This window comes from Peromyscus maniculatus, chromosome 13 (assembly GCF_049852395.1).
Source record: "Peromyscus maniculatus bairdii isolate BWxNUB_F1_BW_parent chromosome 13, HU_Pman_BW_mat_3.1, whole genome shotgun sequence".
NCBI lineage: Eukaryota > Metazoa > Chordata > Mammalia > Rodentia > Cricetidae > Peromyscus > Peromyscus maniculatus.
The window spans coordinates 64,772,897-64,798,190 of record NC_134864.1 but is presented as its reverse complement, the minus strand read 5'-3'; the positions used below and the strand labels follow the sequence as shown (position 1 = coordinate 64,798,190).

The 25,294-nt window shown below is 49.2% G+C and overlaps 1 protein-coding gene across 10 annotated transcripts in view; it reads left to right on the top strand.

Annotated features, from left to right (window-relative positions):
- Window positions 1-2,311: 2,311 nt before the first annotated feature.
- Myo1b (myosin IB) overlaps window positions 2,312-25,294 on the top strand; it is a 179,955-nt gene continuing 156,972 nt past the window's right edge. For 3 of the 10 annotated variants that reach the window (XM_042260399.2, XM_042260398.2, XM_042260397.2), the window contains exon 1: window positions 22,767-23,015. The gene's annotated coding sequence lies outside the window, so the exon portion shown is untranslated. Of the gene's footprint in view, window positions 2,385-2,419; window positions 2,555-22,766; window positions 23,016-25,294 lie in introns of those variants that run through there. The other 7 variants (XM_076550421.1, XM_076550423.1, XM_076550420.1 and 4 more) reach the window with 6 other exon arrangements.

Here is a 25,294-nt window from a genome sequence, read left to right as displayed (position 1 = left end):
AAAAATAATTGTGACATGCTCTCGGGCCGTTTTTCACTTGGTTTTCTAATAGTTTCTTGGTTAATTTTCTCAGTGTAGATTAGATAGAGCAGCAGTTCCTAGTACTTTTTTTGGAACCACTTAAAAGCAGGAAAAAAAAAAGCCTCAGTCTCCTCCACTCTGGAGATCTGAAGGCAGAACTATCCCAGCCTAGCTGGTTCCCATCTTTCCTTGGGGCAGCAACCTCAAAATGTCCAGCCTAGCTAGGTTCCTATCCCTTCTCGGGGCAGGATCCTCAGGATTTCCTCTTCGCAGTCCTCAAAATAGTCCCACTGAGAAGTATCTTGTCCCAAACTCTTCACTAAAACCTGACCGACGTCTATGATCAAACATCCTAGGTCTGGGAATGTAGCCACGTTGGCAGAGAGCCTGCCAAGCATGTGTGAAGCCCTGGGTTCATCCTCAACACAGCATGAAACAGGTGGTTGAGCGTGTCTGTGTGTAATCTCAAGGACACGGGAGGCGAACACAGGGAGAGCAGTCACCCTTGGCTACACAGTGAGTTTGAAGCCAGTCTGTGATACAACGGACTCCTGTCTCAAAACATTTTTGGTGTTTTCCCTCCTCTTCAATCCATTGGCTTATATAGTTTATGAACCTGTCATTGCTATTTCTGCTACTTTTAGAAAGGTGGGTTGGCCAGCAGGGTTCAGAGACTGTTGCTATCCAGTTGGTGTAAGCAAACAGAACCAAAGATCAGGGCAAATTCAAGAGGTGTGTGTGTCTAAAACACGTTGCCAGGTGGCAGATCTGTATGTTGTTTCTCTGGAAGCTGAGAATCGTTGTCTTCATCATACGAGGTTGTCAAGGCCTGGGGTGGCTCCCTGGGTCACCTGTGGTGGGGACAATCATGGGGCCACCCTGCCAAGCATGTGTTACTTTATTAACAACCAGTCCAAGGACAAATTCTTACCGTTCGGGTTTCTGGGGACTGACAACTTGGCCGAGCTTTCTCTCTAGGTCTTACCCCATGTGGTCTACGGTGACTGAGGCTAGAGTCATCGTTAAGGCTCACCCCTTCACATGTCTGGAGCAGCAGACACTGGCTGGCACTCTCAGCCTGGGATACCTGGCTGGGGTGGGGCAGGGCAGGTAGGGGGAACGTAAAAGGATGCATCTCCTTTATGAGCTGGGCTGGTCACATCACATCTGCTGCATCCCATTTGTTAGAATTCAGTTGGAAGTCCAGCCTGCACGCAAGAGGAGGTCAATCAGTCAACAGCTGCCCTCGAAGAATTGGTGGTTTCTCCGCAGCTGTATCACTTTTTGGCCAGAAGAAAGACCTCTCTGCCCTTGGTTGTCCTGGTCTCTAAAATAAAAAATAAGAAAGTAACTCACCACGCAGGTTTTTGTGAAGATGAAATAAAATTGTACCCAGTACTCAAATGTGTGTTAGTCTAGACCATGATCGTGCCAGCTGAAGATGTAGCTGATGCTGATGTTGGCAGCTGGGACAATAGGATTCCAAGCAGACAGTTTGTAGAGGTGCTGGTGGCGTTTGATAAGCCCCAGTGCCGACAGGACAGAGTGACTATGTAAGGTTTGAAATCTTTGGTTCACCTTATTTTAGTGACAGTTTCCAGATATAGGTCAGTGCATCTAAACCTGGCCCCATTTATGGCAATTTATTCCATTATAGGATAAAGTAGTTAGACTCATGAGTAATAATTACTGTGTCTGCCGTGGTTTTAACACCTCAGCAAGTAATCCTCACCTCACCCCATGAGTAACTTTGATGAACACCCTTCCCACTTCCAGGATGAAGCCAGACCCAGGGTCATGTGGCTTGCCCTGAATCCCAGTGTGGGGAGGTGAAGCTGGGGGATCCTGATTCTCTAGACCGCCTACCATGACCAAGTGACTGCCAGTCATTGCCCAGTACCCAACGCTATGCTCAATATGTATGTGAGTGACAAACAATAAAAGCCTCGCACCGGACGCTGTTTTCTCTTTCGGTAAATTAGCATTTTTGTGATAATTCTTTGGCACCCAAACTTTGACCTAGGAGAGGAGATAATATGGGGAAGGACTGTTCTCTGTGCCGGAGTTCGCGCCCAGGCCCTTCCAGCTGTCAGCCTCTGCATTTCTGGTCTGCAGGACGCCGCCGCCGATCTCGCAGAGACCAAGGTGAAGGGTCAGCGCGCGTCCCCGGGTGTCCCCACCCCTCCGGGCGCTCACCGGGGGGCGCTGTGCAGCCTGCGCCTGGGTGAGCCGCGGCCCAGGAGCGAGGGGCGCGTCCGGGCGAGGTCGCCGCCCCCGCCGGGAGAGGGGAGTGGCCGCGCCGCCGCCGCCGCGCCTGAAGCCAGCGCACTCGGAGCCCGGCGGGCGGACGGACGCGGCGCTAGGTACGCGGGGCGCGCGGTGGGCTGCGCGGCGCGGGATCCTCGGCGGCGGCAGCGGCTGTGGCACGAGCCCCGCACCGTTCGTTCGGACCCGCGTCCCCCAGGCGGCGGCCAGCGAGCAGCACGCGGAGGCGGAGCAGGCGGAGGAGCGGGCAGAGCGGGCGCCGGGCGAGGTAACGCTGCGCTCCCCGGTGCCGGGTCCCTTCCCGCCCCGTGCCTTTGTGCGCGCGCGGGCCCCGGGCTCAGCCGCAGCCTGCGGCCGCGGGTCAGCGCTCCCGGGGCGCTCGTGCGGGGCGCGCGGCAGCGCTCCGGCGTGAGCCCACGCGCGCTCGAGGTCACACCGAGGGTGATCGCTGCTCCGTGTGGCTCCCGGGGAGCGGCCGGAGCTGGGGGCCGGGGCTCGGCAACTTAAGTTGCTCTCACTCCGTGATATCCGCTTCGTACCTATGGGCACCGGGGGACCCCGCTTTCCACGGGCCCACGCACCCCTCCCTTCCCTCCATCCCTCGGGCCCACTGGAGTTTTCTGGCCCTGGGGTCCATGGAAGGACATGGTATGGCTTCCTGTGGGAAGGGGAAGCGGAGGCAGAACAATGGGGCGTCCTGGGGAGTGGGGTTCAGGTGCGGTGTGCCGGGGCCGCGGCGCACGAGGAGGGGCGCAGGACCCGGTGGCTCGCCCTGCGCGTGCAGCTGCGCTCCACTCCTTTGTTCGGCCACAGCGGAGGGGGCTGCCCCGGGTCCCGTTTCCTGCCCGGGATGGGATTGATTCACAGTCCCAGAGAGGCTTGGGGAAGGGGGCGGGGCTCGGATGGAAACCAGATTGGGAACGGGAGCCCCGGAGGGTGCTGGGCAGGGTGGAGCGCTGGGGAGGGGGTTGATGAGAGTGCGTTGGAGTTAATTACAAACACAACCTTCTGTCTGAAGGCCTGTGGAGTTTATTTGCGGTGCTTTGTTCGTGCTACGGCCTAGCACTAATTGTTGCAACAAGTTCTGTTCTTCCTTGAAGTTGTAGGCTCTGGCCCTGGGAGTTTGCTGAAAGCAGATCTTGTTAGTTAGAATGGATGAAGAGCTTTTTTCTTTTCTTTTTTTTTTCCTTTTTTGAAAGATTTTGCAGTCAATCAGGATACTTGTGTACGTGTATATCTGTGCATTTCATTGTGACTCGAATAGGCAGACAACAAAACAAAACAAAACACCCAAACAAAAAACTGTGTTTTGACACATGGCTTATACCCTGGCCGACCTGGAACTCAGAGACCCGCTTGCCTTTGCCTCAGTGCTGGGACTAAAGGTGTGCACCACCACCCCCGCCTAGGGCGTGTGTAGAATCATTTTGACAAAATAGTTTTCTTCATCATCCTACAGTATAGTATGATGCATTTCCAAGAATATTTGAGGCTTGGGAACCACCAGGAAATCAGACGTTGCTAAATAAATGAATCAGATGATGTAATACCGAGTGGAGAATTCTTTTGTCCTTGGTCCTAGAAAAAAACAAAAAACAAAAAAAACAAAAAAAACACCCCACACTCTTTTTGGGGTTGGGTTTTGAGACTGGAGCCACAGCTTCAAGTGCTCTGTGATTTCCCGCTGCCTGTGGACCAGCTGGAGTAGGAGAGAGGAGAACATGCTTGACAGTGAATAGTTCTCTCTTTTTTAGGAGGAGTAAAATTGCGTGTAGTACGTCAGGCCTTAGTGAAACTGACCCCGTCCTAGACTAGAGTCGACAATCTCAGAAGGACTGGCCGAGCTCAGACTGGGAGTGAGCCTTGGGGACTGAGTGAAGGTTGCTTGTGAGCAGGGCATTCCAAGCAAAACTGTTTGGGGAGGAGGAGGCTGACATTTCCAGGCATTGATGGTTGTGCCTGTGGGACGCCGATGGAAGAGACCCAAAGTCCAGCGCAGGTTAGAATTACTGTGGTGTTAGATAACCTAGCAGCCTCCTGGCTGGGACCCGCGCTGCCTGTTGGACAAGCTGAGGGGCCACCGTGAAACCACCACGTTGGCCATTTGCTGCTAAGAGGAGCTGAAGCCGAAAGCCTTTTAACCTTAGAAGGCGAATTGGGAGCTTACTCTGGGGGAAAAAATGTTTTGTGCCCGCTAAGTGGTAATGGAAAAGAGCTGTGCAAGCTCCTGCCTGTCTCTTTGGAGGGGGGTGTGGTCAGGCGTTTGGGCCAGGCTGTAAAGCGGTGGAACATGTCCTGAAAAGCCATTGTGATGTGGAGTTGGAGTGGGACGGTGTCCAAGTGTTGCGTTGTGTGTCCTTACAGCTGACACACGGGCTGGCAAAGCACAGTGCCACAGACAGTCCACAGAGTGACTTGACTCTTTTTTTTTTTTTTTTTTAATTATCCCGCCATTCTAGACTTTCCATTCATATGAGCTGTTTTGTTAAGTGCGGTCGGTTGGATGCCTCCCAAGTGCTCTTGGGTCCATACATTAACAAAATGTAAAGCCTAGTGCTGCTGGAGACATGAATGGGAGACTCCTTAAAGAGCTAGCTGGTTTCTGGCCTCTGGCTGTCCCGGTGGATGTGGGGCTGTCCCGGTGGATGTGGGATTGTGCGATACGTCAGGCAAGAGGTTGCACACCCTTCTGGGATGAATCATCACTCTGTCAAATCTGGAGTTGAGGGCTGGCTTTCCCTGGGTGCTGCACAGCTCGGTAAAGCAATGGGGTTGGACTGACATCACTGGGGAGGAGTGTGGGCTGGGAGTGGGCCGGGCATTTGTCTAAGAAGAGAACGGTGGTGTCCTTGGCATCTCTTGGGGGTCCATGCCTGTACCACTTGACCTCCTTTTGGGGCGAGGTGTGTGTCTCTTCCATCTCTGCCCCATTGTTGGCGGCAGCTAGACATTTAGATTTTAATGGAATAGGCTAATGCTAGTTATAGTTACCGCTGAGGAGGTTCATTATGTGCAGAATTTTACAGACATCCTCTCTATATTAATCTTTAAAATAACTTGGCCAAAGGTCTCAGTTAGCCCAGGCTGGCCTAGAGCTCCTGATCCTCCAGGCTCTTCTCCCACCCCCAGGCTAGCGTTACAGACACAGCCCACCGTGCCCAGTTAAAATTATTTATTTATTTATTTGTTTGTTTTGAGACAGGTCTTTTCTTCCCAGACTCTCCAGAAATCACTATATAGTCTGTGCTGGTTGTTATCGAATGGCAATCCTCCTGCCTCAGCCTCCCGTGTGCAGAGATTGTGTGAGCCAAAGCTCCCTGCTCAGTGCATTGCCTCTTGTTCTGCTAGAGTTCTGCAGGTCTCTAGTAAGTGACAGACGTGAGGTTTGAGTGCCTGATTCTAACACTGTGTAATTGCTGGGCGTGGTGCTGTATGCCATTAATCCTCGTAATCTGGAGGCGGAGGCTGACAGTGAGTTCAAGGCCAGCCTGGACTACCGAGTTCCAGGACAGCCAGGGCTATGTGGAGAGACCCTGTCTGAAAAAACAAACCACAAACATAAACAAAATAGTGTGAATAATCATAATTTGACTGTTCACCTGAATCTCTGCAGGTTCCAAATCATTATCACGTGTATTATAATTGATCCTTCCCTAAAGCCACTGTGAAGTAGGTTTGGAATTGCAGATCCAAGGACATTACTGTTTCTAAAATATCATGGTTTGAAAGGTGTATATGAATGCTTAAAAAATACCCCACCCCACCGGGGTCTTATGTAGGCCAGGCTGGCCCAGATCTTGCTGTGTAGCTGAGGATGACCCTGAATATCTGTGTGTCGTCCGTGTCCCGTCCCCCCCCCCCCCCCCCCCGCTTCCCTCTCCAGAGTGCTCGATTACAGGCTTGTGCCGCCTCGCTTATGAGGCTGTGGAGGTTGAATTCAGGACTTCCTTCATGCTAGGCAAGCACTCTCCCGAGGGAGTTACATCTCCAGCTCTCTTGATGGCTGTGTAGTCGAGGCTGGCCTGGAATTTGCCGTCCCTACACCCCTGTGAACACTGGGATTAAAGGCGTGTGCCACCACACCCAGGTTACATAAACAACTTTATTTATAAAAAGTTAGGCTGCCAACATTTAAAAATAAGTTCTTTTTTTAAAAAAAAACACTTCAAACTGGTAGAGTAGAAGTTGACTTTATATAGGATTATCCGTTTTCTCTTTCTTGAAGTCCATTTTAGTTCTTTTTATCTTAAAGCCTTTAAGAACACTGCCCTTTGCTCCTCAGCTGAGACCCAGGAGGAATGTGATGCCGAGAGGAAGTGGGACATCAGAATTGGAAACACACGAAGCCGCAGGCTGAGGATTTTCCCAGCACATGCTCTCCGCCCGGCGGGGGCCTTTTGCGAAGACATTCTTCCGTAGGGAAGTGTCAAGGGTCTCCTTCACTGGATGCTCTGAGGTCATCACATTACTGAGCTCTGTGGGAACACACTCCACATGATTTGTGTGCTTAGTCCTTCCCCACTGGGATGTGAACTAGTTTAGACATCAGGGTGGAAGGGGGACAGAGGTGACCTGTGTCCTCGGACTGGAGCAGAGTGGTGCTGGGCAGAGAGACCAGGCCTTGGGACAGACTGACCACCAAGCCAAGTGCAGGAGCAGGATGGAGCCTTATATTGACACACACGAATTATTTATGGAGTTCTTAGATGCTCCTGGGAAGATTAAAGAAAAATCACATCCCCCCCTTATACACACACACACACACACACACACACACACACACACACACACACCATACATGTATACATACATAGACATGTTCCTAACATGAGAATTTAGAGACTGTAAATTGTGCCTTTATTTGTCTTAAGTATTTCAGCCCAGGATACTCCTGGGGTCTCCAGGGTCAATGGTGTCGCAGTGGCTTGGTCTCTTCCTGCCCGTTAACTTCTCTGACAAAGGCCACACAGGCCCTGCAGACCGGTCCTGAAGCGGTGCTTGGGCGGGTGGAGGAGAAGAGCCCTCAGCAGACGGCCCTGACGGCTTTTTGTGGGCCAGGACAGTTTTGGGTGCCTTCTTCATCAGGTTGCATTTTATTAAACACCCAGCTGAAGTGAGACCCTGTACTGGACGCCCTTCGAAAGCAATAAAGGAAACGCATCGTGCCTCGGAGGGCAGCGTCGCGGGGCAGATGGATGTTGTGGAGGTGGAGAGAGTGGCCGACATGGCCAAGGCCGCACATGCTGCCCAGATGAAAGCTGAAAATAAACAGAAGCAGGAGAGAGGAAGGACACACAGGTGCCATCTCCGTCCTGGGCTTCGTTTCCTTCAGTTACGATGATGTGAGAAGATTCAGGCCCTGCACCCTGAGCTCCAAACCTGGAGTATCAGGATCCGTTTTGTGCGAGAAGGACCGAACAACACATGGGTTCCTGCCGAGTGCTTAGCTCCGGCATCCTTCCGTCCTGTGTTCACGGTGACTGCAGTTCATCACCGCCTCCAGGGTATTTCACTGTGACTGTAGTTCATCCCCACCTCCAGGGTATTTCATGGTGAAATACTGTAGTTCACCACTGCCTCCAGGGTATTTCACTGTGACTGTAGTTCATCCCCACCTCCAGGGTATTTCACTGTGACTGTAGTTCATCCCCACCTCCAGGGTATTTCACGGTGACTGCAGTTGACCACCACCTCCAGGGTATTGAGTTTTGGGCTGTGGTGAGCAAGATACACCAAGTCCGTACAGGAGGGATCTCTCTCTTAGTCTCTTTTCCTGTTGCTGTGTTAGAATATCTTGTTTTGTTTTGTTTTTTGTTTTTTTGAGACAGAGTTTCTCTGTGTAGCTTTGGAGCCTGTCCGGGAACTTACAGAGATCCGCCTGCCTCTGCCTCCCGAGTGCTGGGATTAAAGGTGGGCGCCACCACCGCCTGGCTAGAATATCTCGACAAAGGAATTTAAAAGAAGAAAGAGTTCATTTTGGCTCACACTTTAAGGTACAGTGAGTCCTGGCTGGGAAGTCAGGGCATCGGGAGCTCGAAGCTGCTGGAGATGTTTTTTACCACAGACAAGAGTCAGAGGGCAGTGACCTGCTGCTGCTGCTGATCTCAGCTTTCCCATGTAATGTAGTCCAGGGTCCCAGCCGGAGAGATGCCGCCCACAGACCCACGGTGGATGGCTCTTTCCACCTCAACACAGTCAAGGTAATCCCTAGACGTGCCCAGGGGCCCATCTTCCTGGGAATTCTGGATTCTGTCAAGTTGACATTAGCCATCACCTTCCTAGTCCATGTTATGCTCTGGGCTATTCATGATATTGTTCCCTGAGTACTTGGTTTATTATTATTATTATTATTATTATTATTATTATTATTATTATCATTATTATTATTATTATTATTAGTGCATGCATGTGCACAGTACGTGGCATAAGTTTTTTCCCATCCACCTTGACAGGGGCCCAGGGATGAAACTTAGGTCACAGGACTTGTGTGGCAAGCACTGAACTATCTACTGGCCTTGGGCCACTTTCAAGGAGTGAGTTTTAAGGATTTGGAGAGAGCACCCACTTTGGAGAGAGACTCCCCCCTTCCTCGTTTACTTTGTCACTAGGCCTCAGACTTCCTGTGTGTGCCCTTCCTTGCCCGGCCCATGGCTGGGAAAATGGGTCAGTCTCTCTCACTTCATCCTCCTCGTCTGGATTTTGTGCTCAGCTCCCCAGGCCTGGTTCTTATCATCACAAGACTTGGTTCTGAGAAGCCAGGCCCTGGCTGGGGGCCTTCCTTGTCGGTTCCTCCAGGCCCCCAACCTCACCTCGCTTTCTGCAGGAGTTGGGTGCTGTGGAGGATTGTGGGAGCTTACATGGCTCTGGTCTTCAGTGTACCCGGGGGAGTGTGCTGTAGGCAGTGCAGGGTGATGTGAGCGTGAAGTGGCGGTGCTGGCCTTCGAGCGGCCTGGGAGCAAAGTCGGGCAAAGGGGCGTTAGTAGAATTTATTGTTTTTTAAGTTTTTAAACTTATTTCAAAAGAGAATCTGGGTGATTAGATTTTATCCTTCACGCAGTTATCACAAAGATTACCCCTTAATATGTCATAAAAATGTCTGGGGCTAGTGGTGTAGAGTCCTTGCCTAGTGTAAAAGGAGTTTAACCTGTGGTGTGGGGGGTGGGGGGCAAACCAAATCACCCCAGTCTCTTTTAAATGAGGCAGTCCCATCCACTGGGTAACCCAGGCTGGCCTTAGGCAGTCTCATCCACTGGGTAGCCCAGGCTGGCCTTAGGCAGTCTCACCACTGGGTAACCCAGGCTGGCCTTAGGCAGTCTCACCACTGGGTGGCCCAGGCTGGCCTTAGGCAGTCTCACCACTGGGTGGCCCAGGCTGGCCTTAGGCAGTCTCACCACTGGGTAGCCCAGGCTGGCCTTAGGCAGTCTCATGCACTGGGTGGCCCAGGCTGGCCTTAGGCAGTCTCATCCACTGGGTAGCCCAGGCTGGCCTTAGGCAGTCTCACCACTGGGTAGCCCAGGCTGGCCTTAGGCAGTCTCACCACTGGGTAGCCCAGGCTGGCCTTGGGCAGTCTCATGCACTGGGTAGCCCAGGCTGGCCTTAGGCAGTCTCATGCACTGGGTAGCCCAGGCTGGCCTTAGGCAGTCTCACCACTGGGTAGCCCAGGCTGGCCTTAGGCAGTCTCACCACTGGGTAGCCCAGGCTGGCCTTGGGCAGTCTCATGCACTGGGTAGCCCAGGCTGGCCTTGAACTCGAGCTTCCTTTGGCGGTCTCCGGAGTCCTGGACTTACCCAGTCTGAGAATTCAGTGTCTTTAGATAGCTTAGAAAACCGAATTGAAAGAGCAATGGAAGAGACTGCTAGCTGTTGGTCTTAGGTGTCACGGACCTATTACTCTCCTTCCCTGATTTTATGAAGGATTTTCAGGCAGCGACCTAAAAAACCACACACAGACACACACATACACACAGAGACATATACCACACACATACCACACACACACACACACACAGACACACACCACACAGACACACAGTACACGCACATACACACACACAGACACCACACACACACCATACACACACACACACAGACATACATATACACACAGACACCACACACACACCACACAGACACACACACACAGACACCACACACACAGAGACACAGACATACACACACACACACACACACAGACACCACACACACAGAGACACAGACACACACCACACACGCACACACAACTGATTACAAGGTTCCTGCTGTCGCACTCACAATTTCCAGTTTATCATCTCTCCCGCCCCCTGCTCCTTCCCTTCAGGTTCTGTGCTGTAAACCCCCAAAGAGCTGTTTGGAGTGTTCAGATGGGAAACATTGCTTGCTTCCCAAGCTGACCATTTTCCCCCTTGAAAATGCTTCAGAAGAATTGCCAATGTTCATTCATGTTAGAGCCAGGGCCAGCTGCCTTGAGGAATAGCTTAATTTTCATAAACATTGGGTTTGTGCCAGTTTGCATTTCTAGCTATATTTTCAGTCCTCACAGAATCTACTTATATTTGGAGTGGGAACCGTGGTTTTGAATGAGCACTGACATGAGGAGCCCTGCAGGAAAAAGTTCTCATTTGCCGGAAATTTCCAGGGTGTGGAGATGAATTCACAGAAGCGTGCGAGCTGCCGCTCTGGGTTGGACTTGGGGCTTGTTCCTGCAGTGATCTGTGACATCTGGGGAAGGAAGAGCGGTGCAACTTTAGATCCAGGGTCCGGGGTGTCTTGAACGTCTCTAGTAGCATAGTTTCTTAAACACGTCCCAGACCTCTCACTTTCCCTAAAGGTAGAACTTGGGAAGTTGGTATTTGGATTGGGAATCCCGGTTCCGGAATGGTGTGGTTGAGAGGCGGCTGGGACCCAAGGGTCATGACGGTCACTCCTCTACTGTACACATCCAGGCTCGTAAAGTTGTGGGGCTGACAGATCCAGGAACGGGACCCCAGCCAGGCCTTTGACTGGTTGCTTTCTTGCTGTGGAGATGGCTCACTGTCCCCAGATCCATTTAAATCCATGCCTGGCTTGGCTGTTTTTTGCTAAAAAGCGTTCTTACCACCCACGTCTCCATTTTCTGCGACCCTTTACCCACTTAGTTCTCCCTGCATTCAGCTTGCTCTCTCTCTTCAGATCCTTAAGCCTTTATTCTGGTTTAGACCTTTCAAAGCATTTGCCCAAAATAGGTTGTTCCACAAAAAAGAAAAAAAAGTAGTAGAGTGGAAAAAATAAAGCTCATAAATTCCATAAAAAAGGGTTCCTTGGCCAGTGTTGGCACTGCTCCGTTTGAAGTACGTCTTCCTTGCAGGAAGACCTCCTGGTCTTGTGGATGTCGTGTACAGTGAAGTCCGCAGAAGGAGCTGTGGCTGCCACACATCCTGACTGACGGACGCCTCCAGGACGTCTTGAGAAATCTTGTTTCCGCACAGCTCTGCCGGGGTCACTTCATTGTACATCTTTAGACCCCCGGCTCTCCGACTCTGCGGAGAATGTGTGTCCTGCACCAGCTTACGCTGGAAATAGCGCTGTGTGTCCACCATAGTGTATGACGGGGATGCACACCGTTTTCCACGCTCTCCAGTCCGTGTGTCACACACAGCTGCCCCATTGTGTCTCCTTTCAGGTTAATGTGTGTGCGCGCGCGTGTGCATGTGCGTGTGCGCACGTGTGTTTGCATGTGCATGCGTGTGTGTTCGCGTGTGCGTGTGTGTGTGTGTGCGCGCGCATGTGCGCATTGGTTTGTGTGTGTGTTTGCGTGTGCGTGTGTGCATGTGCGTGTGTGTGCGTGTGTGCATGTGCATGCGTGTGTGTTCGCGTGTGTGTGCATGTGTGTGTGTGCATGTGCATGCGTGTGTGTTTGCGTGTGCGTGTGTGCATGTGTGCGTGTGCATGTGCGTGTTCTCCCACATCGCTGTGAGTGCCCCACCCCTACCTTTGCTCCGCCCTCAATTTTGTGTTACCGGAATTGCCTGTATTTCAGCAGAAATTCAGGAGATTCGACTGCGGCTTTTATGTTCGTGGCTCACTGCCACACATGTGATAGACCTCTCCATTTACTTCGTTTTTTTTCACATCTCCCTGGTGAAATTTAGTGCGCAGTTTATGTGTGAAAGTCTTTCCTATCTTTGAGATTTCCCTGGGTGTTCATGGCTCCCGTGGTCATTGTGAGGGGGTCGTTTAGTGCCTTTGTGACTGCCGTGTTCGGTCAATCAAGAAGGGATTGGCTTTGTTCATAGACGGCTTTAGGATGATTGCGCTCTTGCCTCACCGGTACTTGCTTTGGGAATCTGAAATCAGGTGGCTTTCAGTAGAGCAGGAAGTAACTTCAGCATGCATTGGAAATGTCACATTTCATTTCAGTTTAAAAACTATATACTTTTAGAAGTAAGGGAAGGTGACCTCTAGTTATTTAAATACATTCATTGGTTTATTCATCAATATTTGGATGCCTGCTACAGGGTCATAATAGTGAACAGAGATGATGTGGTTTGACTTCCGTGGAAGAGTGAGAGATTTGGTTGTGGAGATGAACACAGATCACCACATCTCTTTCCTCCTCTTCCTCTAGTCCAGACTGACATGGAACTCATGCTCCTTCATCTCCCCCTCCCCCCCCCCCCCCCAGTGCTGAGAGTGGCCGGTGCTACAGCCTTGGCACAGAGCCATCTCTCCTTGTGACAGTGGTCTGAAGGAAAAGGACAGGGGCTGGAGAAGAGGCAGATGGCGGGAACGGGGTTGAGGTTGGGGTGTGGAGAGGGTCTGTGTGAGGAAGTGAACATTCACCGGGCTACCTGAAGGATGGTTTAGTATTGGAGGAGGAGCAGGATTGAATAACTCTGTAGACAGTGGAAAGGAGGTGTCTGCTGGAGAGAGCCCTCGGCAGGAGCCCACTGATCTTCCAGAGGGTCAGGTGGCTTACAGCTGCCTGTCACTCAGCTTCAAGGAATCCAACACCCCCCTCCCCACCCCCGCACCCCCGCACCCTCACACACGGGGCATATACTCAGAGACGCACATACACAAGAATGAAAAGTAAATTAGAAAAACGAATCAGACTGCGGAGCCCCGAGGTGTGTTGTTCTGCATGGAGGGCTGAGGGGGGCTTCCGTCCTCACTAAATCAGGTCGTCACTTAGTAAACTGTGGCTTGAGGTAAGCCATGTGGAGGCACTGGTTCCTGGCCAGTGTGAGCTTCTTCCCCAAACAAACAAATCTGCCTGACTAGGGAGAGGACTGCTCTGTGGTGCAGCCGGACACCCCATTTCCAGGTTCCCTGCCCCCCAGCGCCTTTAGTTCTGACAGGCCCCCCGGAGCTTGCCTCATGCATGGCCTGTTTGACTTTATGACGGCGTGAAAGTGATATGCATCCAGTGGAAACGGTACTTTGAATTTTGATTTTTTTTCCCAGGCTAGCAGCAATGTATAGCTTGTCGCTCTGTCTAGATGAGGGACCGAAGAGGAGCCATGATGACTCCCCTCAGCCACATGGGACGCAGGGTGGGGAAGTAAAACCTGCAGTAACCTGCAGCGTCCTGCGTCGCTATGCTGGGAGCTTCTGGAGGCGGCTGGGTATAGTAAATGCAGTTTCGGCTCAGGATATTTTTAGCTTCTGGTGGTGTTTGGGGGACTGAGATCCATCATTAGTTAAACAATGGTACTGCTGCTGCTATCACCACCGACCTGTCTTCTGTTGGGCGTCTGAGATCCTGTGAAGCAGTTGTCTTCGTTCGGAGGTCAGGTCTGCTCCTTTTGGGAGGGTCTCAGCAGACCCAAGGGCCGGGCGGGTGGAGGGTGGAGGGTGATCTGGATTCTGCTGACATCCTCACGCCTTGTTCGCCTGGCACAGCGGCTCTCTGGTCATCAGGTCTTTGCACTTGGGGCACCCCCGTTTGAGCTTTCCTTTGAGTCTAATCTTCCTAAGGGGGAAGCGGAGTGATGCACTGGTGCTGGTCCAAGCATCCGCTTTGACCCCTGGCTTTTGTATTTGATGTTGCTGGCCTGTGTCTGTGGACTTCCTGTTGCGTCGGTGTCTGCCTGGTTCCTCATCTGCAAAATGTGGTACAGAGTCTTCTCTGGGCCGTCATGGGGATTGTGTGAGGAGTGTGTGTGTGTGTGTGTGTGTGTGTGTGTGTGTGTGTGTGTGCGCGTGCACACACATGTATCGTGTTAGTCCAATGCAAGGACTCTATATTAGTTCCTATCACTCAGTCTTTTTGAGAGTGGATTGCTAAGGCTACTCCTCCCTCAGATATTCACATCTGTTTGACCCAGGATGTGTGCATAAATCATGACCCGCAGAGACGGGACGGGGATGCAGGAAGAACCATGGCCCAGGAAAAGTGTTGCCACGATTGTTAGGACAGTACACTGGCAACACTTGTTAACCTTCCATTGTTTCTTCCCTGGCCACTGATAACAGGATACAACTCTTGGGGAAAGGAGAGACAAGCTAGCCTTCGTTCGGATGCCGCAGGCTGAGGGATGGCAGAAGGCTGGGCGGCCTGGCGCGGGCAGCGTCCACCGGGGGAGCGCCTGGCCCTGTGTTTAAGAGCCGCAGAAATGCGGTGGTGTTCACCCGTGTTCACACGGCCCCCACGGAAAGCTCCCCAGAGTCTGCGGGTGGGCTGTGTGCGTTGGGAGCCCCTCTTACTTGGAGAGGTGCTTCTGGTGTCGCTTCTCTGTGTTCCCCTAGGGCTCCTCGTCATCCGCCGCTCCTTTGCGCTCCTCTCTTCCTCCTCCCTTGAATGCCTCTCCTTCCAATGCCTGCCTCTCTCTCCACTTGCTGTCCTGCAGGAATGATGTATGTGCCCAGAGAGTAAATTTGATTTCTTACGCCATGGTAAAAATATTTTCACTAAATATTTTATTCAAGTGGCCCTTTATTTAGTCACACCTAGAACCAGCAAGTGAAGTGATGAACGAATTGAGCCCAAGGTTCCAAGAACACCCAGTGTCCTGGAGGGTTGGGTTCCGAAGGGAGGGTGGCCAAGGGAGTGCTGGGCTTGAGTTTTCCTCTGTGCCCACTTACGTGGGGTTACTCTGCATTGCCGCCATTGTGCGTGTGTTGGAAAATTTGAACTTTTCCGCACTGGTAGAGTAGAATTCTGGAAAATTACCCAACGCATTTTCACAAAGAAACCATGCCAAATCTGATAAGTTTCCTCAAAACCTCATCGCTTTTCGTTTCTTTCATGGAGCGTCCATCAAGCTTCCCAGCCTCTCTTCTCTTTCTCTCTTTCTGTAACTGTGCGTTGAGAAGTGCTCTTTTCTATTAAGTTTATCTACAGGAATCGATTGTTAAGTGGTTTCTCAGAATAATCCCGTCAGGCCTCAGAGGTACGTGGGGAACGGCAGTGGAGCCTGGCGTCCTGAAGATTTGCTTGCTGGAGAGATACTGCTGATTTCAGGGAGATTGCAGTTGAGTTGGAGATTTAAATAAACAGAAGTAAGGCCTGCGTTTGAAACTTTGCTCTGTAATTTGTTGTTCATCTGGAATTTGAATGTAGCAAATGTATTTACATTAGTTCCGTCTCTGTCTTAAGTCTGTTGCAACCACAGCAGGGTCAATACGATCAATAGTGTGATCATAACTAGGATTGATTGCCTTTCAAAAGTCTTCATCATAATGATTCTGTTTGAGCATGACAGCAGGTGCAGGGATGTCTGTCTGTCTGTGCTCCTCGGTGGGTGTTATCATAGAGCCACGTAGGAGTTGGCATGTCTTTGCAGGTTGACTTCCTGAACTCTGATTCTATGGTGTTGAGTTCAGCCTGGGCATGGCAAGGCTAAGATGTGAGCCTTGAGGAAATCACAGTGACGGTGTGAGTTCACCTTAATGCTTGGCAATTTGAAAACAAAACCCAGATGTAGGGAAGAGCTGAAGGCAAGCTGTACCATTCTGTGCCTGAGGGGGTGACCTGCTTTGTATCAGTGGCCCTGGAATGTAGCTCCTGAGTAGGTTTCTGTTGCCCCAGCAGTCTGGGCCGCCAGTGGCTACCTGGTTCACCTTCGCCTTGTGTGATCTCTTACAGCTTACAGCGTTTAGCCCCAGCTTGTGGCTGGTGAGCTTTTCTTCCTGGAACTGTCTGACTTGGGTAATGATGCCCCAGTCCTGCAATTGTATACTGTTTATGTTTAGTTGGGTTTCTTGAAATAATCAGTTTTGAGGGTCTCATGCTGAGTTATAAAGAATAATTGGGTGGAGGGGGAACTGTCTTTGTGAGAGTTTGTGTTGGGATTGCAGCAGATAGAGCGAGGAAATGGACTTAGGGACTTAGGGCTTCTCTAGTACACCTCCGGCCTGTCCCCAAACCATCCACAGAGTATGAGATTATGAGAACTCTCTTTGGATATTTTATATTAGAGAATAGCTTTTAAGAACATTACACAGAGTTTGGAAAGTAGATTACAAAAGATGCTCGTCAGAGACTGTGACAGCTCATACCGACCCACAAAGGCCCAAGCCAGACAAAACCCGGGCACTGAGAAGGGGAGGGAAAAAGTCCTACTCTAACCAAGAAGTGATTTGCAATTGATACCTGCTGGGAGAGGGGAACCTCTACAATGGCGCGCCACTGGGTGTGTGAACCAGCTACTCTCCAGGGAAGGCCCCTGGGTAGCTGGCCAACACAAAACTAATTGTCTGTCTGTCTGTCTGTCTTGTGTGTACCCTTTTGGTTTCCTTTTCTTTTGGTATTTTTTTGTCTGATTTTTTTTTAATTTGTTTTGATTTTCATTTTCTCGGTTGGTTTTGCTTTTTTGAGAAATAACATGAAGTTGGATGGGTAGGGAGAGAGGAGTAATTTGGGATGGGCTAGGAGAGAGGAAAGAATATGATGAAAATATATTCTATGAAAAAACAAATTTTTAATAAAAGAATTAATAAAACATATTTTTAAGCCTATACCCGGTTTGGGGATGCCACTCAGTTGGTGGAGTACTTATCTGCCATTTGGGAGGCCCTGGATCTGATCCCCAGAGTGCGTTAAAGTAGGCGTGGTAGTTCATGCCTGCATTCCCACCTTAGGAGTTAGAGGCAGGAAGTCAAAGTCATCATTGAATCCATTGATCTTGGATTTGATTTTGATAGTGAGTTGGAGGTCAGCCTGGGATACGTGTGACCCTGTTTTTTTTTTTTTTTTTTTTAGCATAGCACCTTAAAATGAAAAGTATAGTCATTTCCGAGTAACCCTTCCTGACCTGCGTGTATCCATTGAGGGCAATTTCTGTGTTGCTGCTCAGTTTTGAAATGTCATTGTTTTGAATTGTCACACAGTGAGGTGCTTTAGTACGCGTAACTCTGTGTGTCATGTGTCATGATCAGATCTCTCACAGCAAACCACTGAGAATGAATGATGCCGCACAGCTGTCCAGACACATCTCAGAGCAGCCTAGGAGTCCGTTGGCTGCTGTAGTTTCTTTGGCATAGTCCTTTATTTGGGGGCACTTGGGTTGGTTTGCTATCACAAATGATCCTGTGGATGACCTTTTAGCGACTGTAATGTCTTCCACATTTTGGGTGATTTTTTTACCAACAGGGACAGAGAATGAGGTGACTGTAAAGATTTCCGTGAAGATTTCCATCATGTTTGGGTGGCACAAATGGACTGGAGGGTCAGGGGGAGTAGAAATATAGGAGAACACCCGTTTCCGGCTTGCGTGATGTTAGCACAGACAGGGCTGCAGGGGACCGGTTCCTTTTGGTATGTGTAGCTCATCCAGGAAGCGAGGGAGTTTCAGCGCACTGTTGAATTGTCCGCTGTTGAATTGTCCCACTGGAGCCTGGGGAGGGGTCAGCGTCTGGGGTCCAGATAAAGGGATCTTGATGTCTAGGTGTGGTTCCAGCTGTAGATAGGATTAAGCCTCGGATACGTGACTAGAGCCTGGACTGAGAAGAGAAGGTGCATGACAGGACTCTGGGGATCATGGTCTTGTGGGTAGAGGAGGAGGAGGAGCTACTAAGTGGGGAAGGGTGGTGTCTGTCCCAGGTGGACTGTCAGAGACCTTAGGTGTGGGTGAAGGGACAGGCAGTTGCTGTAAGGGGCTGTAGGATGCTGTCAGTTTGCCAAGGTTTCCATAACTAAACGCCACAGGGCAACTTAAATAACAGACCTATTCCCTTATAAGCTAGAGGCTAGACGTTCTAAACCGAGATGTCAGCAGGCTTCCCAAGATCTCTTTTAAGGCCTTTGGAATGGCTTACAGATGGCTGCCTTGTATTCCCGCTGGGTCATCCCTTGATCTGTCTTATCTGCCACCTCTTCTTTCTAAAAAGATATTTTATTTTATGTGTATGGATGTTTGCCTGCATGGATGTCTGTCACTCTGGGCCTGGTGCCCAAAGAGGCCAAAAGTGGGCATTGGATCCCTCCCTGGATTCCCAGCACCTAGAGATGGTTGTAAGCCACTCTCTAGGTGCTGGGAATCAAACCCAGGTCCCCCAGAAGAGCAGCCAGTGCTCTCAGCTGCCGAGCCACCTCTCCAGTGCTCCGCTCCTTCCTGTTGTAGGGTCTACCCGAATCCTCCCCTTTATTGTGAAATACCCTCTCTCCAAAGACAGTCACAGTTTATGGTACTGGGACTGAGCGCTTCATCAAGTGAACTTTGAGAAAACAAGTCTAGCCAACATACATGGTCTGTGAGCCCAGAGACCTACCCTCGCCTACACCTCTACACTGCTGACGTCTGGCTCTTCTTGGCCCCTCTGGCCCCTCTTGTTCTTTCCCAGTTCTGTACATTTGCATCTTGGCCCTTATCACGAACTCAAGTTCATCTGTCTCTCTTCAACTCTTATTCAGTCACCGCTCCATCTCTTGTGGCAAATGCTTCGTGTCCCAGTCATAAAATGTGTGTCAGTTGCCTGGTGGTGGTGATGATGGCACACGCCTTTAATCCCAGCACTTGGAAGGCAGAGAGAGGCAGGTGGATCTCTGAGTTCGAGGCCAGCCTGGTCTACAGAGCGAGTTCAGGACAGCCAGGACTACAGAGAAACCCTGTCTTGGAAAACCATAAAAGAAAAAAAAAGTTACATCAGGTGAACTGTCAAGTGTATTTGTATTTGGTAGCCTGGAACCACCATGGGACCCCGGGCTCGTGGTTTCTCTTTCTGTGTTCCTCAGTTTGTGGTTGAAAAGAAAAGCACTGTGGGAATGTCAGTTTAAGTCCAGGTTCAATACAAACTTTGCGTCTGAGTTTTCCTTATATTTCACAAGTTAGTTTTTTTCCTCCAGAGTTTGGCTTTGAGTTCCTTTTCCTTTTAGGAGCCACTTTAGTTAAAGTTAGGCTGAGTGGGGTTGCAATCCCAGCAGAGTCTGGGGCAGAATTATTTCAGTAAGTATGTTATAACTGACACACGTACTGTCTCTCTATATATGCACACACAGACACACCCACAGACACACACCCACAGACATACAGAGACACAGTCAGACTTACACACAGACACATACATAGACAGACACACAGACACACACAGACACACACACAGACACACACAGACTTACACACAGACACATACATAGACACACACACAGACATGCACAAACATACACAGACACACACACAGACACACACAGACACACAGAGACACACTCAGACTTATACACAGACACATACATAGACACACATACACACACACACACGGCATGGAGAATTAAAGCTTTGTAGGTATTAAGATCCTGTCTGATGCTAAGCTGGATACCCAGACACGCATATTAATAAAGGAATCAGAGTAGTCATAGAGTAAACACTAAGTGTTTGGTTGTTCCAGGTTTCTGATGTGTGTGTGTTCACCTAGAAATGAAGGATTTCTGTGATGTGTATGTGCGTTTCAGACGGTCTTCTTTTACTGTAACAGAATAGCTGAGCCTGGGTAATTTATTTAAAAGTCTTACTTCAGCTCATCATTCTGGAGATCCAAGAGCATGCTCCAGCATCTCCTTGACTCATGGCAGAAGGTGGAAGGCACGTGAGCCCACATGGAAGAGAGGGGGGACAGGGGAGTGATCCTGCTGTGTATCAGCCTGGTTTATAGGACCAACCTGGTCTCAGGAAAAGCTGTTAGTGACCTAAACACATCCCAGCAGCCCACCACCTCTCCACCACCTCTCCACATTGCTACAAGGGGCATTGAAACCTCACGGTGAATTTTGATCGGGACAAGCCATATTGAGACCATAGCAGTGAGTATAGATGGGTTTCTTTATCCAGTAGTCTGCTGAAATATATTAATATTGTTTCTACATGAAAAGTCATAGCTTTTTGAAAATTTGCCTGGGCCTCATGTCATTTGGATGGAGCCCCCCCCCCCCATTCCACCCCAGTATTAGGAATTGAACCCGAGGCCTTCACACATGCTAGGCACATGCTCTACTACTGAGCTGAAGGTCCTATTGTTCCCAAGACATTGAATATCAGATTTGCAAGTGAGGAGAAGTCATAAATGGATTTACTGTTTGGCTACTTAGAGCAAGGACACCCACATTTTCCTGAGGTCCTTTATAGTCCTTTGTAGAGTGTGAAATTTTGTTTGAGGGCAGTGTTGATCCCTGTTGGCCCTTGTAAAGATGTAAAGTTTTAAGTATAAAATTCAAATTTACTTTTAAATGGCAATGTTATGTGTTTGTTCTTTGAATCTTTAAGAGCTCGCCTATAGCATGACATGTGACCTTCTGCTCTTGACTCTATGCTCGGCTGTGGATTTGAAGTGTTATTTTTGTGCTTAAGTGACTTGAGCACTTGGGACTATACATTTGGAACTGAGTAAATATGGCAGGGTAGAGTTTTGAAAGGCCGGTTCCACTTTTAGCCGAACAGCGTGCCGGCACCCTTTTCTTTAATTGTCTAGGCCACAGCTTCAGACAGAGGTACGTGTGCCAAGTGCGTCGGCACAACCTGAAGTCCCAGCACTTGGAAGTTGAGGTCAGCCTGGGCTACATGGTGAGTTCCAGGCCCAGCGTGAAAATCTGTCTCAGGGTGGAGACGGGGAGGAGAGAGGAAGTTCTTCCTGTGTAGGCCAGGCTTGCACACCCCCCGGTCGCTAGGTTTCCTGGGTTTTAATTGTCTGATTTCTTCATTTCATCCCATTTGGATTGCTCCAGTTCTTACGCCCAGGCTGCTAGACTGGAGCCAGCTGAAGGCCTTGCCGCTGGCTTGTGTCTGCCTTCCTGACAGCAGTGCCTGTTTGAAAAGCCCGGTTCTGCCCGCTTTTCTGCAGTGTGTTCTCTGAACAGCTACACAAAGCAGCCCTCCCTGTTAGTCAGTCATTGTCCCAACAAACTCAGACTGTGACTTCAGTATTATTTTCTGTCTATGCTGTCATTTAAATCGGAAATGTAGCTGTCATGGTTTCATTTCCTCAGACCCACCAGTGACTCTCGGCTTGTGGTCTGGATGAATTGTCATCAGTAACACTGCAGTGTGGACACTGGAGATGAGGCTGTCACGGTCCCCTCGGCTCTCACCTGCGCCCTGACAGCTAGAGGAGCCCCTTTATTCTCAGCTCCCTTGCCCAGCAGGGCTGTGACTGGCTGTCCTCTTCTGCCATTTTACATAGTGAGTGTTTGTGAAGTGTGTTTTACACTTAAGGGCTTTGAAGATCCTTTCTCTGGGGTCGCATCCATGTCGCCCTTTGTCATCCAGGTCATCAAGGTCAACTTTTACCATTTTTCTGTGACTGATCTGATTGTGCCATGCCAACCGCTGTAGTGGGTTTTTTTTTTTTTTTCCTTCTTGTTTTGTGTTTTTCTCTTTTGCTCTTTGTGGGGCCTGCCACCCAGCTCCCAAATAAATACACAGAGACTTATTCTTTCTTATAAATGCCTGGCCTTAGCTTGGCTTGTTTCTAGCTATTTTTCCCAATTTAAATTATCCCATCTACCTTTTGCCTCTGGGCTTTTATTGTTCTTTATTCTATATACCTTTTTTTTTTTTTTTTTTTAACTTCTTATTCTGTGGCTGGTTGTGTAGCAGCTGGGTGGCTGGCACTGGAGTCCTCCTTTCCTCCTCTTGCTCCCTAATCTTCTGTTCCCAGAGTTCTCCTTCTGTTTATTCTCTCTCCCTGGCAGCCCCGCCTATTTCTCTCTCCTGCCTGGCTATTGGCCGTTCAGCTCTTTCTTAGACCAGTCAGATGTTTTAGGCAGGCACAGTAACACAGCTTCACAGAGTTAAACAAATGCAGTGTAAAAGAATGCAACACACCTTTGCATTATTAAATATTCCACAGCATAAACTAATGCAACACATCTTAAACTAATATTCCACAACAAACCACTCTCCTGCTAATTGCAAATGTAAATCCCATCTCCATATTCTACATCTTGAGGTGAAGAGGTTGTGTGGTGATTGATTACTTTGCTGTTAATCGTTGACCCAACTTGATTGCAAAAGCCTAGGAAGCAGCGGTACATGGGTCTCTTGTCCTGTTGTGCTCTGAGCAGGCTAGGTGCCCGGTTAGAGCGGCGGGTGATAAGACAGCAGACAGTCCACCGCAGCTCATCATGAAGGCCGGCCCTGGGTGGATGCTCTGGCCGCCTCTGCCAGCCCGGTATTGACCTACTTTCCCCTTCTTATCTGTGTGCAAAATATTTGTTGTACTTAGTGTGTTCCCCTGTCACAGCGAATGTTTCTCTCTCCCTTTCATATGAACTGAGCGATAAAGAGCTGGTTAAATCTGGAAAACAATGGAGGAGGAAAGCTGGTAAGCAGTTTAATTTCTAAACGCGGGACCTGATACTTAGGTCATTTAAAAATGACTCTAGTTTTTCTGTCTACCTATTGAGGAACGTGTCAAGGATAAAACTGTACATTTTAAGGTTTTAGCCTTTTAATTTCATGGTTCACAATCTCATGTATTTTGAAAATGCTTTTTGATCAGGTGCTTGGAAGTGAACTTTTTCCCATCTGGATTTTAGGGTGCAGTTTGTTCTTAGGCATTTCGTTTCTTACCAGATGTCCTTTGGGAACATAGGTTGTGTGGCTCTTTGGACAGGCAAGCTGATTAACAGTGGGGTTTTGTATAATGAATGTAATAGGTATGCTGTGTTCAAGGAAGAAAGTATACACGTGACACTGTGTGAGTACCCAACACTCATGAGAAGTAACTGCTGTTACCTGGGGATCATTCGGAAGTTTAGCAGAATTGCCATTCAAATTTAGTTAACATCTGTAAGTGCACATTTGTATAGTTAGGTTTTAGGGTCCATGCTTGGCGTCATTTAAAAATTATTCCGGCGTGCTGTAAAGTTGGTTTGTTCTCTCGGTTCTTGATAATACAGCAGTGTGATAGCTTCGATTCTTAAATCGAGTGACACTTCTAACATTACAAAGAAAAAAATACCTGGAAATTGCCACAGGAAATACTTCCCGGTTCTAATGTGGTTGTTGATCTTATCAACTTTACATGAAGGGACGCATTGCAGCAAGTTAGCTACTTTAAAAAAATTCTTTTCAAATTACAAAGTAGCTTTGCCTTCTGAATTTATATTATGGGGTCTTTGGGGGACATCTTAGCTATTTTTGTTTGATCGCCTTTCAACTAATAAACATTCTTGAAATCCTAATGTAAATGTGTAAACATCTCTCCCTTTGTTTACATAGTTTATTAGACTTATTTTAGTAGCTAACTGCTGGGGAGTTTCTGAATTTCTTTCCTAAGGACTTTTCTTAAGCTGTTTTTCAGAAGCTGCACTCATAAGGAATGGACTTTCCTTCTTTTGTTAATATGTAGATTTATTAATTTGTAATTTGATCTCATAACTAAGGGCTTCCATAACTGGATGAGTTCTAAAGATAGGGGATGTCCTTTGTCCAGCTGTCCTGTGGATAGCTGTAAACACAGAATCCTGCTGTGGCCCCTGTGCCTGGAGAGCTGCGTTTGGACCATCCTGTTTATTCTGTGCATGTCTTTCTATGCTGTATATAGCTAGACTTTAATACATTTTCTTTTTCCATGATGAGTCCAAAATAGACAGCTGCTTTCCTTTGCTTCTGAGAAAATGTCATTGAGATTTTTGTGGCCTGGCATTTGCTGACTTTTTGTGTTTTTTTAAACATTCTTTAGAATTCCCCAAATGAAGGAAATCACCCTTTCCAGGACTGATCACGTCAGCATTGATGGAAACCGGGAGACTATAGGAGCGAACTTGGGGAGAGACAATATGTCATGTACTTTTGTGGGGAAACTGAGGCTTGGAGGCTGCGTTGTGCCTGAGGTATCGCTGTCCCACTGAGTTGGACCTGCAACTTGGGTCCTCTGGGTTTGAATGATCTGATGGAGCTGTAAAGGAACAGGGCGCTCTTCTGGCAGGAGTGCTCCAGGCTTGACCAGGCAGGTGGTGTGAGCAGAGGGAGAGGAGGACTTTGGGATTTTTAGCCTGTGGAACAAAATGAGCTTGGGACCTTCTGTTTAGTAAGTGGATTGATTCATTTGGAAGGGAAGTTGGCTTCTCCGGCGGTTGTGCCGTTTAATAATTACTTGGTGCTCCTGGCACGTGCGGGTCTACTAGGGCCGACGAGAGCTGACAGCTTGCCAGTTACATTTGAGCAGTTTTACATTCGTACCGGGGTTCCAGGGTCTCAGGTTCGCCAATCTAAACATCTGACTTCTTGGAATCTTTTTATCCTCCTTGAGGGAACGGATTGAGAAGTCTATGGGTTATAATTAGCACGTTCCCTCCTACAGCTGAGTTTGTGTTTCTGGGTGGAACAGTGGTTGACGGTGTTTGGCTACCTTGTCCCCCGGGGATCGTAGCCCTTCAGACGTTAGCTCATTGATTCTTGCAGTGCTTCGTGTGAGTTGTGTGGCATGATTACAGGTTCCCTCTTAAAACCAGCTTTCCGGACCTTCTGGGCTCGTGGAAGGTGAAGAATGCTTCTGTGGGGTGTGGGGAAGCAAAGATGGGGGGCGGTGAGGGGTGGGAGTGGAGGGGGTGGATGTTGCTGTTGGGTGAGCCTTAGAGAGATGTCCCTTGGTGATGT